Source organism: Rana temporaria, chromosome 5, assembly GCF_905171775.1.
Source record: "Rana temporaria chromosome 5, aRanTem1.1, whole genome shotgun sequence".
Lineage (NCBI taxonomy): Eukaryota > Metazoa > Chordata > Amphibia > Anura > Ranidae > Rana > Rana temporaria.
In genome coordinates this window covers 139,388,742-139,397,587 of record NC_053493.1, presented here as the reverse complement: position 1 = coordinate 139,397,587, position 8,846 = coordinate 139,388,742, and positions in this window count along the sequence as shown.

Sequence of the window (8,846 nt, the reverse complement as noted above, 5' to 3'; positions counted from 1 at the left end):
CAGCGTCTGTCCCCCTCCTGTGTCATGTCCCCAGCGTCTGTCCCCCTCCTGTGTCATGTCCCCAGCGTCTGTCCCCCTCCTGTGTCATGTCCCCAGCGTCTGTCCCCCTCCTGTGTCATGTCCCCAGCATCTGTCCCCCTCCTGTGTCATGTCCCCAGCGTCTCTCCCTCTCCTGTGTCATGTCCCCAGCCTCTGTCCCCCTCCTGTGTCATGTCCCCAGCCTCTGTCCCCCTCCTGTGTCATGTCCCCAGCCTCTGTCCCACTCCTGTGTCATGTCCCCAGCCTCTGTCCCCCTCCTGTGTCATGTCCCCAGCCTCTGTCCCCCTCCTGTGCCATGTCCCCAGCCTCTGTCCCCCTTCTGTGTCATGTCCCCAGCCTCTGTCCCCCTCCTGTGTCATGTCCCCAGCCTCTGTCCCCCTCCTGTGTCATGTCCCCAGCCTCTGTCCCCCTCCTGTGTCATGTCCCCAGCCTCTGTCCCCCTCCTGTGTCATGTCCCCAGCCTCTGTCCCCCTCCTGTGTCATGTCCCCAGCCTCTGTCCCCCTCCTGTGTCATGTCCCCAGCCTCTGTCCCCCTCCTGTGTCATGTCCCCAGCCTCTGTCCCCCTCCTGTGTCATGTCCCCAGCCTCTGTCCCCCTCCTGTGTCATGTCCCCAGCCTCTGTCCCCCTCCTGTGTCATGTCCCCAGCCTCTGTCCCCCTCCTGTGTCATGTCTATAACAAGTACTCGTACCAGTTGTCCAACTATGATATTTACTGCTTTTTATAAAGAAATACAATTGATTTTATGCAGTATTGAGTTTAGCCTTTTGGCCCGGCCCTCCAAAATATTTTTAGTTTCTCATGTGGCCCCATCGAAAAATAATTGCCCACCCCTGCTCTAGAGGATGTCTTTGTGAAATGCATTGCTTGCAGAACTTTAAACATGAGAGGAGATAGGGCATGAGGTACCCCAAAACGATTAGCAATAGCTATGAGAGAGGAAAATCTTCTCTAGTTTTCCTTTGGAGGTAATCATGGAAAATGGACAATCTAAAGTCTCACAGCTGTAAACCATGAGGCAATTCCTTCTTGCACAACTGTTGGTACCCAATGCAAACACCAGGATACTACGCAGTAGCAAGTGTCCTTTTTTCTAGGCTTACACTCCAGGATTCTGCTGAGGACAGGGGAATGGCCAGAACACTGGGACACTAGTGCCTTGTTTCCACTGAACGGAACGGTTCGGGTCAGTATGTTTGGAACGGTTTAGAATGGACCGGTCTATTCTCGTGAGTGTTTCCACTGCAAATCGGAACGTCGGGACCATACTGGATTTAGGAAAAATGCCTAGCGCGTCCACCAATCAGTGAGATGTATTTGTAGGTCCGCCCTAATGGAACCGTTCCATTTCTATGGCCCCACATCTGAAGCAGGACCCAGAATGGTCCGGTACGGTTCGCTTTTATGGCACGCTTTCATAATGGAAACACCCAAAATAGCATACCGAACCGAACCGTACCGAACCGATGCGCTCAGTGGAAATGAGGCATATGAGAGCCATCACCAGCTACTACTGGCACTTACATCCCGAAGAGCACACAATCACCAGGGTCTGTACTAACAAGTCCTTAGGACAGCATCCACCCTCCAGATTGCGCCGTACACTGTCCAATGAGGCAGACAAACCTTCTCCAGACCAGATCACCTTTTGGTGAAGTCCTACAGCTAGCTCCTCAGGAGATAGATTCAGGTCCTCAGCCCTGACACCGCTAAGGCCTCAAGAACAGCTACACAGTCAATGGGCTGCCTAAGGGCTTTGGTGCTACAGGTTAGAAATACATTTTCTGTGCTCATGGGTGGGCATAGACATCAAGAACCTAGAAGTGAATAATGTCCAGGTCTATGGGAGGTTGTTCTCCACATCTCATAAATGGGAACCCAATCTAAAATTGGGTATACACAGGTGATTTTCAGTTGTGGAATACTTTTTTTTGCGTACTTAAGGAGATGCTACAAGTGATCTACCATTGCACTCCTGACCTACAATCAATGTGCAGTCATGGGTGTAGGAACCCTTACAAATCTGGGGGGGACAGCATTTTTACTCGCCAGGTATATTCGTATCTGAAGCCAATAAATCAAACTAATAAAGCAATCCAGAGAGGGTAATGCGAAGAGCAAAATCCAGCAATAAAAAAATAAACCATCATAGCATTAGTAAAAATAAACCGACATATAGCATTAGTAAAAACCAATGAATCAAGCAATGCTATGCTGAAATGTTAGTTGATTTTTACTGATGTCCTCCTGATAGTATCAGTAAAACTCAACTGACACATGGCATCAGTAAAAATCAACCAGTATAGCATTAGTAAAAACCAACCCACATGGCATAAGTAAAAATGTACTTACAGGCACGGTGAGGCATGTTACAGCAGGCACGGTGAAGTATGTTACAGCAGGCACGGTGAGGCATGTTACAGCAGGCACGGTGAGGCATGTTACAGCAGGCACGGTGAAGTATGTTACAGCAGGCACGGTGAGGCATGTTACAGCAGGCACGGTGAGGCATGTTACAGCAGGCACGGTGAGGCATGTTACAGCAGGCACGGTGAGGCATGTTACAGCAGGCACGGTGAGGCATGTTACAGCAGGCACGGTGAGGTATGTTACAGCAGGCACGGTGAGGCATGTTACAGCAGGCACGGTGAGGCATGTTACAGCAGGCACGGTGAGGCATGTTACAGCAGGCACGGTGAGGCATGTTACAGCAGGCACGGTGAGGTATGTTACAGCAGGCACAGTGAAGTATGTTACAGCAGGCACGGTGAGGCACGGTGAGGCATGTTACAGCAGGCACAGTGAAGTATGTTACAGCAGGCACGGTGAGGTATGTTACAGCAGGCACGGTGAGGTATGTTACAGCAGGCACGGTGAGGTATGTTACAGCAGGCACGGTGAGGCATGTTACAGCAGGCACGGTGAGGTATGTTACAGCAGGCACGGTGAGGTATGTTACAGCAGGCACGGTGAGGTATGTTACAGCAGGCACGGTGAGGTATGTTACAGCAGGCACGGTGAGGCATGTTACAGCAGGCACGGTGAGGTATGTTACAGCAGGCACGGTGAGGTATGTTACAGCAGGCACGGTGAGGTATGTTACAGCAGGCACGGTGAGGCATGTTACAGCAGGCACGGTGAGGTATGTTACAGCAGGCACGGTGAGGTATGTTACAGCAGGCACGGTGAGGTATGTTACAGCAGGCACGGTGAGGTATGTTACAGCAGGCACGGTGAGGTATGTTACAGCAGGCACGGTGAGGTATGTTACAGCAGGCACGGTGAGGTATGTTACAGCAGGCACGGTGAAGTATGTTACAGCAGGCACGGTGAGGTATGTTACAGCAGGCACGGTGAGGCATGTTACAGCAGGCACGGTGAGGCATGTTACAGCAGGCACGGTGAGGTATGTTACAGCAGGCACGGTGAAGTATGTTACAGTAGGCACGGTGAGGCATGAGAGGGATCCCCTTCTTAGGGTTGCTGCCTTTTTCTACTGTTGTGATTTAGCGCTGACCTATTTTGTTTTATTTGTAAATCTAATGCCCTGTACACACAATCACTTTTTGTGATGAAAAAATTACATTTTTTATCATGAAAAAAATGAATTTTTTCCAACTTCATCATTAAAAATGACATTTTGCCCACACACGATCATTTTAAATGACATTTTTAAAAATGTCATTTTATTTCATCACAAAAAGTGATCGTGTGTACAGGGCATAAAGAACGCAAGTTTTTAAAATCCAAAAACTTTTTTGCGACGATCACAACACATTGCAAATTCCTTTGCTATGGCTTCAATGTCTAGTTCATCCATTATGTCTCTATGGATGTTGCATATAGCAACATGGTTCAAACGTTTCTGGGTCATTGTGGACCTCAACCAGGTTTTTAATCTACGCAGTGCACTAAAACTTCTCTCAGCTTCACAGGAAGAAGCAGGAATAGTTAATAGGATTCTGATAATTTTTTCTACTTGAGAGAAAAAACATCTCTCTCTGGCAGGCATCTTTCGCAAAATATCTACAACCTCAGAAACTGAAGTGTACTTGTAAACACTTGATAAGGTGGTTATCTGGGCAGAGAGAAGATGATATTCAATCTCTGGATACTGAGGAAGAACTTCACTAGCTTGTCCTGTCAACAGATAATGTTCCAGTTTTTCATATACAAGTAAGCCCTCTTGGTCAAAGCGCTGCTTTAACTGTGTCGATATAATATCCATTATTTGGAAATACTGAGGACAATAGTATTCCTTCACGGTCTTTGCATGAAATTGTTCAGCTGGCCCATGTTGAAGACGTTTAGGAATATTGTGTTGCCTTGGTACAGTAACCTCTGTTAGCTGGTATTTTTCCACTAAATTAATAGTGGTAGCAAGAACTCTCTCAAAGGACGTGTCACAGCGTAACTTTTGTATAGCATCATGGGTCCGTTGTACACTTACTAAAAGTCCTGATATGGTTTGTTCTCTGCCTTGCAAGGCTACATTCAAGCATTCTAAGATCTCCATGACATTAAGAGAGATTTGAAGACCTAATAGAGTTTTCCCTTGCCTAAATTGTTGTAGTAGGCCACGTGCACGTGGATTTATATCTCCACTACTTCTGGTATTCGCAATTTCTTCAAGTGTTTCCAAAATCAGCTGGTAATTATCCAGAATTTTTTTCACAGACTTCATTCTAACAGTCCAGCGTGTTGGGCACAATGGTTTAATATGCAAGACTTTAAGAGGCCCTTCAGCTTCACGATGCACAATTTCTGAAAACGTGGTTCTGCATTTCATAGATTGCCCAAAGAGTTTTCCAAGATCTTGCACACACATAAGTGCATCTTCCATTATTGTACATTGATGTGCTGCGGCCTGCATAACTAAATTTGTGCAATGTGCACCGCAATGGACATAAATGGCAAGTGGCTGTTCCTGCTTGATTAATGCCTGGGCACCATGATATTTACCAGCCATATTTGAAGCTCCATCATATGTTTGCCCTCGCAACATTGACATACATAGCCCATTACGGCATAAAACATCCTTGACAATCTTTGCGATTGCAGATCCACTTGTTTCATCAACTTGATATAAGCCTATGAAGTCCTCATGTGGGTACAAGTCTTGATCAACATAGCGGATACAGAAACTTTCTTGTTCTTGACCAGATATGTCTTGTGTGCCATCAACAATAATTGCAAAGGCATTACTCCCAATCTTTTTCCGAATAAGGCGTAATACAGTGTGAGACAATAACTTCAAAATCTCATTTTGAATGTCGGGACTCATGTATTCTACTTTGTGTGATACCCAATTTTTTAGATAAGGCACATCATCTGCTCGTGCAAGCAGAAACTGTTTAAAATTGCCATCATTGTCTTCATGGCCACGAAGAGGGAGACCTTGTTTTGCCAACAGGGCTATTGTTTGGACTATCTTGATAAGACACAGCCATGCATCATTCTGTTGCTGTTGAATTTGTAGTGAAAGCTGAGCATTAATGGGTTGCGAATCTTTATGATGCAATAGTTGCTTCATGGAATACGTATGAGCAGAACAACTCTGATGTTTTTTAAACTTTTCAATAGCTTTTTTCCAATTTTTAAAGCCTACACATACAAATGCTGGCTCAGTATTTTTTTCGAGTTGCGTCAGATTCAGGACTGCTGCTTTAGCACAGTAGAAACATAGCACCCCTTCAAGAGTAAAACTATAGTGCAGCCATGGAAAGCTTTGGAACCAGCACTCTTGAAAATGTAAAACACGCTTCTTTGCCTTTTGCGTTAAAATGGTCTGAGCTGGAATTGTTTTGTAGTCTGGTTGATTTGGTACCACTGCCGTTCGTAGTGTTTTCTCATCATCAGCTGGAAGAGAAATGCATTTTCCTTTTGTGTATGTTTTAAATGTACTATGAACATCTTCTACAGTTTTGATTGCAGGAACACAAGCATTGTCTTCCTCACCATCACTACTGGAGTCACTCATGAGGCCAACTGCTCCTAAAGACACTTTCTCTGCACATTCCTTTTCTGTCTCAACAAAATGATGCCTGACTGGTGATTCAGTGATCTCCTTTTGCTGACATGCTTCTGAGCTTGATGAGGATGTATTTGCTTTACTCCGCTTGTTTGTAAAAAACTTGCGGATATCCATTCTGAGTTTTTTTTGAGCATAAAGCCAAGGTTCTAGCAAAGACAATATATAAAGAAGAATGATAATACTGAATGATAACAAAAGATTTAAGAATAACATTAACTTTGTAATTTCTCTACAATTAATTCATTGAATTTGTTAAAGCGGATGTGCCACGGGAAAAATATATTAAAAGCCAGCAGCTACAAATACTGCAGCTGCTGACTTTTAATATAAGGACACTTACCTGTCCTGGAGTCCAGCGCTGATCGCAGCAGATGACGAGCCGATCGCTCGTCACCCTGCTGCTCCCCCCTCCATCCTCGGTGAGGGAACCAGGAAGTGAAGCGCTCCGGCTTCACTGCCCGGTTCCCTACGGCGCATGCGCGAGTCGCGCTGCGCCCGCCGATTGGCTCCCGCTGTGTGCTGGGAGCCGAGTGTTCCCAGCATACAACGGGGGGACGGACGGGAAGGAAGGAAAAAACCCGTCCTTTGCCCGTATCGTAGGGCCGGAAGTGGGTGCAGATACCTGTCTGTAGACAGGTATCTGCACCCCCCTCCCCCCTGAAAGGTGTCAAATGTGACACCGGAGGGGGGGAGGGTTCCGATCAGCGGGACTCCACTTTAGAGTGGAGATCCGCTTTAATTATATCTGGCCCATTTCCTGACATAGCATCTATAACCTAGTGTATGTTCCAGAATTACTGCTAGTTGCCCCCCGGCAGCCGTAATGCGTGACTTAGGCAGTCTGGAACTGTTCTGGACTGCCTAATGTCAATTCTTGCCATAAAATACATCTGTCATCTTAGCACACAGCGCACTGGTGACAGATGTAATGACATTCTCCCTTGCAGGTAGCGCTCCCAGTGCTTCCTGAATGGGAAAGCCTAGCTTTCTTCTCCCTCCCACCTCACTTATGCAAATCCGTATCTCAAGCCAATAAATCAAACTTTTAAAGAAATTCAGAGAGGGTAATGCGAAGAGCAATATCCAGCAGTAAAAAAATAAACCATCATAGCATTAGTAAAAATAAACCGACATATAGCATTAGTAAAAACCAATGAATCAAGCAATGCTATGCTGAAATGTTAGTTGATTTTTACTGATGTCCTCCTGATAGTATCAGTAAAACTCAACTGACACATGGCATCAGTAAAAATCAACCGGTATAGCATTAGTAAAAACCAACCCACATGGCATCAGTAAAAATTAACCTACATGGCATTAGTAAAAACCAACCCACATGGCATTAGTAAAAATCAACCCACATGGCATCAGTAAAAATTAACCCACATGGCATTAGTAAAAAATCAACCCACATGGCATCAGTAAAAATCAACCCACATGGCATAAGTAAAAATTAACCCACATGGCATAAGTAAAAATTAACCCACATGGCATAAGTAAAAATTAACCCACGTGGCATCATTAAAAATTCTTCAGCAATAGGGCCAGGGCAGGCACTGGCAGCGTATTCTCTCTCGTCTCAGCCACTGCATGCCACGCACCTGTGGGAGGAGCCGTCGCCACGCCGGCTGAATCGGCATCGGCATAGGCATAGCAACATACATTTACACAGGCAGGCATTGCACCACAGGGGGCAAGTCAAGTCAGTGCCATCTAAGACCCCATTCACACCTAAGCGACAAAACGCCCGACGCGGGACGCTTCTGTCGCTAGAGGGGAGAATTCCCATTGCCGTCTATGGAGATGGTTCACATCTCATAGACGCGCAACGCCTGTCGCCTGAAAAAAAGTCCCGGACCCTTTTTTTCACGCGACAGGCGCGTTTTCCCATTGACAACAATGGGAATACTTTAGGAAAAAAAAAAAAATGAAACATTTGTAATCGCGGCAAATCTGCCGCTACACGCGAACGCGGCTGTCGCTTAGGTGTGAATGCAGCCTTAAGAGCATTATAAGCCCCTGGGCAATAAAGTGCACTGGGGCCCCCGGCCCTGTCTACATAATCACGCATGAGAATAAAAAGTAAATTAATTCATCTGTGACCAGTAAAATCATTCATCAGCGACCCGTGACAAGTGCAGGACATTCATACATGAGTTACTATTAGGGTTGTCCCGATACCACTTTTTTAGGACTGAGTACAAGTACCGATACTTTTTTTCAAGTAGTCGCCGATACCGAATACCGATACTTTTTTAAAATGTGTCCCCAAATGCAGCCATGTCCCCCCACAGAATCACAGATGCAGCCATGTCCCCCCACAGATGCAGCCATGTCCCCCCCCCCATTATCCAGCCATGTCTCCCCCCCCCATTATCCAGCCATGTCTCCCCCCCCATTATCCAGCCATGTCTCCCCCCCCCATTATCCAGCCATGTCCCCCCCCATTATCCAGCCATGTCTCCCCCCCCATTATGCAGCCATGTCTCCCCCCATTATGCAGCCATGTCTCCCCCCATTATGCAGCCATGTCTCCCCCCATTATCCAGCCATGTCTCCCCCCATTATGCAGCCATGTCTCCCCCCCATATCCCGCTTACCTGCATCCCCGCTACCGCCGACTGTGCAGTGCGGGCCCAAGACATTGTGCTGCCTGGGACCAAGAATGAAATGCTGTCCCCCCCCAAATAAATCACGCCCACCAAAAGGCCCCCACATTCATGATTTTTTATCATGATAACTAAAGGGGACACGTCATGGCTCTATACATGTAT